At 38.7% G+C, this 9,192-nt stretch overlaps 1 non-coding gene across 1 annotated transcript; it reads right to left on the bottom strand.

Moving 5' to 3' along the window:
* Positions 1-9,120: 9,120 nt before the first annotated feature.
* Positions 9,121-9,192, bottom strand: TRNAD-GUC (transfer RNA aspartic acid (anticodon GUC)). The gene has a single exon. It is a non-coding gene; the product is annotated as a tRNA-Asp (tRNA).

The following is a 9,192-nucleotide window of genomic DNA, read 5'->3' as shown; positions in this document are numbered from 1 at the left end:
TAGTTTTAGGCAGACTTTTTCAACGTGGGCCTTAAAAGACAGGGTTCGATCCAATGTGATGCCTAAATACACTGGTGTTGGTGTGTTTTCCAACTGTTTTCCTTCCCATTGGATCTTCAAGGTGCTTTTGGCCATTTGGTTGTTGAGATGGAAACTACACACCTTGGTCTTTCCAGGATTGGGATTTAAGGACCATTTTTTGTAGTAACCAGAGAGAAGCCTAAGGGCGTCGGATAGCCTCCTCTCAATCACTGTGTGGCTTTTGTCTTGAGTAGCAAGACAAAGGTCATCAGCATAAATGAACCTGCGGATATCCATGAATGATTGGAGATCATTGGTGTTGATGTTGAACAAAGTCGGTGCAAGGACATATCCCTGTGGCAGGCCGTTATTTTGTGGCCGCCACCGACTCTTCTTTCCATCCATCTCCACAAAGAATCATCGATTCCTTAAAAGTGATTCAATTATATGAACAACCTTGGTGTTTTTAATCATCTGGCCGACTTTCAGTAGTAGTGCTCGGCGGTTGATGGTGTCATATGCTCCTGTCAGGTCTATAAATACTGTCCCGGTTGTCTTTGCAGCTTCATACCCATCCTCAATGAATTGGGTTAGGTTAAGTACCTGGCCAGAACACGAGCGACCTTCTCTAAAGCCAGCTTGGTCCAAAGAAAGATGGTTTTCTACTGTTGGTGAAATTCGTGCCAGAATTAGACTTTCATATAATTTGTATAGTACACAGAGGAGAGATATTGGACGGTAGCTTGTCGGGAGTGGGGGGTCTTTCTCAGGTTTGAGGAGGGCAACAACCTTTACTCTTCTCCATATCCTGGGTATACAGCATTCGGTTGCACAGTTGTTAAATAGTATGAGGCCCAAAGTGCTGGATCATCTCAGTTGTTATGCCGTCAAGTCCAGATGCCTTACCGGCCTTAAGGTCCTTCATGCCCTTCTTTAGTTTTTTTTTTGTTTTTTTTTATCGAGAAGGGAGGGAAAAGATCATCTGGTCCTTCATTTTCTTCAAATAGCCCTTTTCTCTTTGCAGTGGTTTCCCGTTAACCAGTAGTTGATGGGCAACCTGGTTAGGAGTCACTGCTGCGGCTGTGCTTGGTTTTGAATTTAAGCTGTTTAGCTTGTTCATTGTTTTCTGAGCCATTTTACTATTATAGGTCATATCCACACTTGTCACAGTCTCCATCCATCTCTCTTTACAAGAGGCTGAAAGAGAGGCCATGAGCTCATCGCCCAGATTGATTGTTTGTTCATCTACTGGGTCATTCTCATAGGCTTGGATATAGTCTTGGTAGAGAGTTTTGGTGTTGTCATCTAATCCCGGTATGTATTCCTTCCTGCAACCTCTTGGAATGTTTCTTAGCAGAGCGCCAAACAAGAGATTTGAAAGAGTTATACTCTTGAGCAACTGGGGGTATGTTTCAGATAGAGTATTCAAGGTCGACTGTAAAGCTTTCCCAGTTTGCTCGATGGAAATTAAACCTGTTCTTCGGTTTAGTTGTGATTGGTTTCACTACAGGTTGCATCTCAACAATAATAGGGCAGTGTTGGGACTTTGGTATGGGTTGACCTGTTATTTTGATAATATTTTGGCAAAGCATTGAAGATGTAAATGCAAGGTCAGGATTATAACCCTTGTGCCAATGTGCACTTAGGAATGATGATTTATCCTTAGGTTTGTTCTAAATAACCAGATTTTGATCAAGTGCCCATTCCTCAACAAGCTCACCATCCCTGTTGGTATTTCCATATCCCCATATGGTGCTATAGCTATTGAAATCACCGATTACAATAATATAATTTCCATCAATTTGGAAGTTGTTAGGCCAATAGAAGGGGATGGGAGGTGGCTTATATACTGAAATGATGGTCAGATGGATTGTCCTCTTTCCAAGAATCTCTCTGTTGTTTGAGGTTGGTTCTTTGTGGCCTCTCAGCAAGGATTTGTCCCGGATGTAAATTGCACTGCCGTGTATAGCACTTTGATGGAAAGTGACAAGATGCATTCCTGGTATTTTAGGTGGAATGTCTGTTTTATGAGTCTCCTGGGTGCATAGAATATCAGCATGGAGGTTAGATAAAATGTCAGCTTGGGGTAGTGATATCCCTTCAGCGTTAAAGCTGATGATATTGAGTTGGGACTTCATTCTTCAGGGCCGAGGGTTTATCTTTTTACCACCCCGAAGTCACGCAGAGATGTATGCGTCCATAATGTGCCTGCCCCACTAAACTACCAAACGCTTCGGGCATAGTGCGCTTGAGGCATGTGACGTCGGGCAAAGTGTTTACACTGTCACGAGGCCGCACTTTCGATGTGCTATAAAGCTCGCCTCCACTGCAGTTATCCACATTGTTATCCCATTCACGAGTTATTGTTTATGGTAATTATAATAATGGTGTACACGTGCGTTTTTGTATGGCTGTAGTAAATCGACGGTGCGAGGTATCAGAACATTACACGAAACAATATATCCTGAAAAAGAAAAGTAAAAAGTAAAAAGAACAATGCCTCTGTCTTCTGAATTGACCACTAGTGATAGTGGAGGATATTTCACAGAAGGTAAAATAGAAATTGCATGGGAATGGATTTACTCATGATTAGGTCAATCAATTGGCATATTCTGGTCATGCTGCTGTTTGTAGGCCGATTCGCAATCAGCAAGATTTAGCCAGCTGCTCTCCTGTGACGTCACAATATTTCCCGGAAGGGCGATTTGATTCGCGCGCGAAAATTGCGTTTTTTACCGTCCATCCTTATGTATATTGTTATTCAACTATCTCCAATTAGTTTAGGGTAAAAAGGAAACAAAAGGGACTAGAGATACCCTTTAACAAAGCAACCGATATTGAGGTAATCCTGAATTGTGGTTCAGATATCAAGCATATCATGGCGTCCTCAGTCACCGATTAACCTGTAAGAAGTATGAATTCTACCGGCATCACTTCGATCTTCCGAAAAATAATACACGAAACAAAGAGAAAACGGAGAATTTTCAACAGTCAATTTAGCACAATACATGGTTGTGTAATAGTCATCTAGTAACTGAAATCAATTTAGTTACGCAATTACTTTTCTTATCATCGTCCCCGCTTAAATGACGTGACCATTGGTGAGTGGTCGTTATTTTTCAGTGACAGACTTATTTACTGGTGTTAGGTGGACGAGGATGAGTAAATTGGTAAACCAATTTAAGAGAACACAGCTGAAAGTAAATATTAACTCGATGTAGACCCTAATACCGCAGAAAAAAAAAAAAAAAATACTTGGCGACGCTCGAGGAAAAGGTGGCATAGTACGGAAGAGGTATGCATCCTTCTGAGGGATTTGTAGACAAAACGGCATTCCAGATAGTTTCCAGTGACGCACCCTTTCCTCCTGGCTATGGCTAAGTTATTTCCTCCAAACCACTAAAGTAAAGTCGTAAGGGTCCAGGGGTGTTGAGTTTATATAAACATGATGGAGGTAGGGAGTGAAGCACCAGATAAAGAGTTAGGAAAGGTTGTTTGTTTTGAGTATTGTATAAAAGCTATGGAAGTCCTTAGATGAGGTAATGGTGAACAATTCCGTAGAATTTAACGGAAGGTGATGTGCATCCCAGTAGATTTTTCTACTTGGCTCTACGGCTCGTATAGTTAATTTAGTTCTTTATTTGTCGCCATGATAACCTGGACAGGTATTGGCACACCTGGAGATATTTGGTGCATGGTCATAACAATATATGGTTATGTTACAAATTTAGGTTTTAACATGTGATTCTAGAATATTATATGGTATATCGATTGATATAATACAAGCACAAAGCTTTTAATCTGTTTAACTATTTAATGTATAGCTCTTCATCTATTAATTTACCAACAAATCAAACTGTTCAAGGCAATGTTGCACTTGATATGGACATAATACAATATTGCATTCCAAATTTAGGATATAGTATAACTGTATCTTCTAGTTCATCAACTGATATGAACTATATAGCTCTGCGTACCTCATGCTAGATGAAAAATGTAAAATGAAGGTAAGTTGTTTTAGTCGAAGAAAAGAGACGAGAGCAAGACAAAATAACTAGAGAACATGAGTCAATTAATGTAGAAGTACTGTTGTGTAGAGTAGTAGTAAAGTATATGTAGAAGTATTAGACGGAGCAATGGGAAAGGTAAGTAAAAGAAAATGAAAACACACTTATTCTTATTATTAAAGAAAAAAAGAAAGAAAGAAAGAAAGAAAGAAAGAAAGAAAAAAAAAAAAAAAACGCGCACATAACAAAGTCTGCGGGATGACTAGCGTGGAGCCATAGAAAAATTCATTATACATATATACAAATACATACATATATGTAAATATATGTATATCGTACATACATAAATGCACACACAATAAAGATTATATATATATATATATATATATATATATATATATATATATATATATATATATATATATATATGTATGTATGTATGTGTAAATTATAATGCATGGGCACATTATAATTCACGTGCATGTGTGTGCACACGTGGACGCTGATGTGTATGGGTGCTGTATGCATGCATACGGGCGTAGACAAACGCTTGGAATATGTGCATAATTGCTTATTCGTATATAAAGGCGTCTACGCTGTACATTCTGCATATTATATAAAGTAACGAATATAAGTGCGGGCACGGGAGCGCGCATAAACATGCAAACATGCATTGTTGTGTAGGCCCTGCACGTATATAAACAAATGCCCATTCTCACATGAGTAGACCGGTAGGTCGTGAGATAGATCGGTGGTTACAAAGATCTCCTAATAACATGCGAGACTAACTCAAAAGTGTTATTGGAGATTAATGGTACCTCCGGACTAAAACTACTCCCCCCACCGTGGACAAGGCTGACTGGTGGGGGTACAAGGCCACACACCTCTTAAATATGATTTCCCAGTCAAGACAATGGCCCTCATTCCCCGGAAGCGAAGGAGCCCCTGGTCACGGCGGCGATCAGGATCGCTCCGGAGCAGGGGGCGCTAAGAATCTCCGGGTAGACCCAGGCCGCCTAAAGATGATGAACTTATGCACATACAATGTAAGGACCCTGAGAACAGAATCTGATCTTCTGACACTGCTTGAGGAACTTTCATTTATTAAATGGGATGTTGTAGGACTTTCTGAAGTTAGGAGACTAGGCGAAGAGCAGAAATTACTCAATGATGGGCACTTATTATACTGGCGAGGTAAACCCTTGGATAGCAAACAAGAATCAGGAGTAGGTTTCTTAGTTCACAAGCGACTTGAAAAGAATGTTAGGGAATTCTATAGTGTGAGCGAAAGAGTAGTTTCTGTAATACTGAAACTAAACAACAGATATAGCCTAAAAATTATCCAAGTGTACGCTCCTACCAGCAGTCATAGTGATGAGGAGATAGAGAGCTTCTATGAAGATGTGCAAGCAGCTACCGATAGAGCAAAAACCCATTTTACCGTGATTATGGGGGATTTTAATGCCAAGATAGGAATAAGGGAAGATGAAGAAATATCGGTTGGGAAACATGGAATAGGCACCAGAAATGAGAGAGGGCAAAGATTGATAGAATTCGCCGAAGGTCGATCCCTTGAAAAGAGACCCGGGAGGAAATGGACATGGAAATCACCATCCGGCATTAAAAACGAAATTGACTTCATAATCACCAATAGGCGTGACATCGTACAAGACGTAACCGTTATCAATAAAGTAAATGTCGGTAGCGACCATAGACTGGTCAGGAGTAGAGTTAAGTTACAGCTAAGAAGGGAACGAAACAAGCTCATACAAAAGCCTCTCGCTAATCTAACCAACATCAAGATTAGGGCGACGGAATTCAGTATCAACATCCGAAACAAATACTCAGCTCTCGAAGAAGATCTTGACATAGACCAAATGAACGACCAATTCAGTGAGATATTAATGGAAGCTGCACTTGAAATAGGGAGTAAAGACGAAAAAGAAAGGTTCAGTAAGCTTTCAGTAGAGACGAAAGAGCTTATGAAACAGCGTAGGGAAATGAAAATAACATCAATCAGAGACAAGATAGAATCAACAGAGCTGACTAAGACGATAAACAAGAAGAAGAAAGAGGATGTACGCAAATTTAACATACGAAAAATAAACGAAGCTCTGCTTGCCGGCACCAGCCTTAAGGCAACAAAGAGGAGGCTCGGAATAGGGAAAAACCAAATGTATGCAGTAAAGAAACCCAACGGAGAGGCGACATACAATAAAAATGAAATTATCAAAGTAATAGAAGACTTCTATCGCAATCTATACCACTCAAACGACCAACCACATACGGAGACAAACACAACAATTGGAGATGTTCCAAACATCACGGTAGATGAAGTAAATAGGGCACTAAATAGCATGAAAAGAGGAAAAACACGAGGAGAAGACGGCATCAGTGTAGATCTTATTCAAGACGCAGGAGAGATTGCGGCAGTAAAGCTGGCCAGTCTTTATAACAGATGTCTAGACGTCGGTAAAATTCCGAAGGCCTGGAAAAACGCAATAATAATTCTAATACACAAAAAGGGAGACACAAAAGACTTAAAGAATTACCGACCTATAAGCCTCCTCTCAGTAATCTATAAACTGTTCACAAAAATCATCACAGCCCGTACCACCGATACATTAGATTCAAAACAACCCAGGGAACAGGCAGGGTTCCGCAGTGGATTCTCAACTACAGACCATATCCACACACTAGCTCAAATAAGGGAGAAAACAAACGAATATAGGAAGCCCCTGTGTATGGCATTCGTAGATTATGAAAAGGCATTCGACTCGGTACAGATATCTGCAGTACTGGATGCAATTCGTAAACAAGGAGCAGAGGAAATATACTGCAGATTATTAGAGGATATATATAGAGATGGTACAGCGACCGTCAAAATCCACGCAGAAACCAATAAAATACCAATAAAAAAGGGTGTTAGGCAGGGCGACACCATCTCACCGAAGCTATTTACAGCCTGCTTAGAGGAAGTATTCAAGAAGTTAGACTGGAAAGAGAGAGGGATTAAAATAGGGAATGAGCACTTAAGCAATCTAAGATTTGCAGATGACATTGTTCTTTTCGGTGAGTCAGCAGATGAACTACAACAATTAATAAGCGATTTAAATAAGGAAAGTCTGAAGATTGGCCTTAAAATGAACATGAAAAAGACTAAAGTCATGTTCAACAGTCGAACCCCAGTTAAGCAAATACAAATACAAGGCGAGGTACTAGAAGCAGTGAACGAGTATGTATACCTAGGGCAACTCATTCAGTCGAGTACATCCTGCGAAGCCGAGATAAAACGTCGAATCAGGCTAGGTTGGAGTGCCTTCGGTAAACATAGTAATATATTACGAAGTAGTCTGCCACTATGTCTAAAGAGAAAGATTTTTGACCAATGCGTCCTCCCCGTCATGACATATGGATCAGAGACATGGACTACGACCAAGGCACTCGAGAGGAAATTAGTAAGCGCCCAAAGAGGAATGGAAAGGCTTATGCTAGGAGTTAGCTTAAGAGACAAGAAAAGGGCCACATGGATCAGGCAGCAAACAAAAGTAGAGGATATACTCAAGACCATCAAGAAGAAAAAGTGGCAGTGGGCTTGACACATATATCGGAGACAGGACAACAGGTGGACAAAGAAAACAACAGAATGGGTAATACACGACACAAAAAGACCCAGGGCAAGACCAATGACTAGATGGCGGGATGAAATAGCAAAATTCGCAGGAGTAAACTGGAATCAGAGGACACAATACCGGAATAACTGGAAAAGATTGAGAGAGGCCTACGTCCTGCAGTGGATTGATACAGGCCGATGATGATGATGATGATGTATGTATATACACATGTATATATATGTATATATGTATATATATATATATATATATACATACATACATATGTATATATATTTATATTTATATATATATATATGTATATAAATATAAATATATATACATGTGTATATACATACATATATATATATATATATATATATATATATATATATATGTATATATATATATATATATATATATACATATATACATATATATATATATATATATATATATATATATATATATAGATATATATGTATTTATATATATATAGTATATATATATACAAATATACACACACACACATATATAAATAAATATATATATATATAATATACATATATATGCATATATATATATATATATATATATATATATATATATATATATATGCATATATATATATATATATATATATATATATATATATATATATATATATATATATATATATATATATGTACAAATATATCGATTGCTTGATATACGCATATGTATATATGTGATTGAAAAAGAGAAACGGGGCACAATGAACTGTCACGCGGGAGACCGGGGTTCAATTCCCCGCCGGGGAGGCTTTTGGCCTGGCTAAAACTATTGAACGTCATGGGTCTAAGTACTTCCCCTTGAACTTGGGACTAGAACGCCTCACTCCCTTAAAGAGGACATGAGTGTATTGGTTCGAAAATTATACCCAGACAATTTGACTCTTGGCAGGCGTAACTGCAGATTTTAACGGTTTTTTTTTATGTTATTATTAATATTATTATTATTATTTTTTTTAGTTCATTTTAGCTTTATATTTCACCCCCTATATTATCCCTGATATACTCCATGCCCTTCCCTATTAGAAATATTAAAATCAAGATTGTCGGCGGAATATGAAAATTATTTCATATCTATTGTATCCTTATATCTTTATTACCAGAGTAATTATATCAATATTTATAAATTCTATTTAGTACACACACACAAACATACACACAAATAATCATATCACACATACATCAAGAGTTGGCTTGAGAGTAAAAGACTGGTAGAGAAAGCGAAAATTTCAGTGGATAATTCAAGTAAAGAGTGCCGCGAGATATGAATTTGCATAATAATATCCATTCACTGCTGATTTTTCGGTAGTATAGGGGTTAGTATCCCCACCTGTCACACATGAGACCTGGGTACGATTTCCCACCGGAGAGGCTATTGATTTATATACGTTTTCAAATAAAGCACCATGCGGCCTTAGGCAGGGCAAAAGCCTCCCCGGCGGGGAATCGAACCCCGGTCTCCCGCGTGACAGGCGGGGATACTAACCACTATACTACCGAGGA

The sequence above is a fragment of the Penaeus japonicus genome, unplaced genomic scaffold (assembly GCF_977035675.1).
Source record: "Penaeus japonicus unplaced genomic scaffold, GWHDUDI00000001_assembly GWHDUDI00000016, whole genome shotgun sequence".
Lineage (NCBI taxonomy): Eukaryota > Metazoa > Arthropoda > Malacostraca > Decapoda > Penaeidae > Penaeus > Penaeus japonicus.
This window is presented reverse-complemented; position numbering and strand designations above follow the sequence as displayed.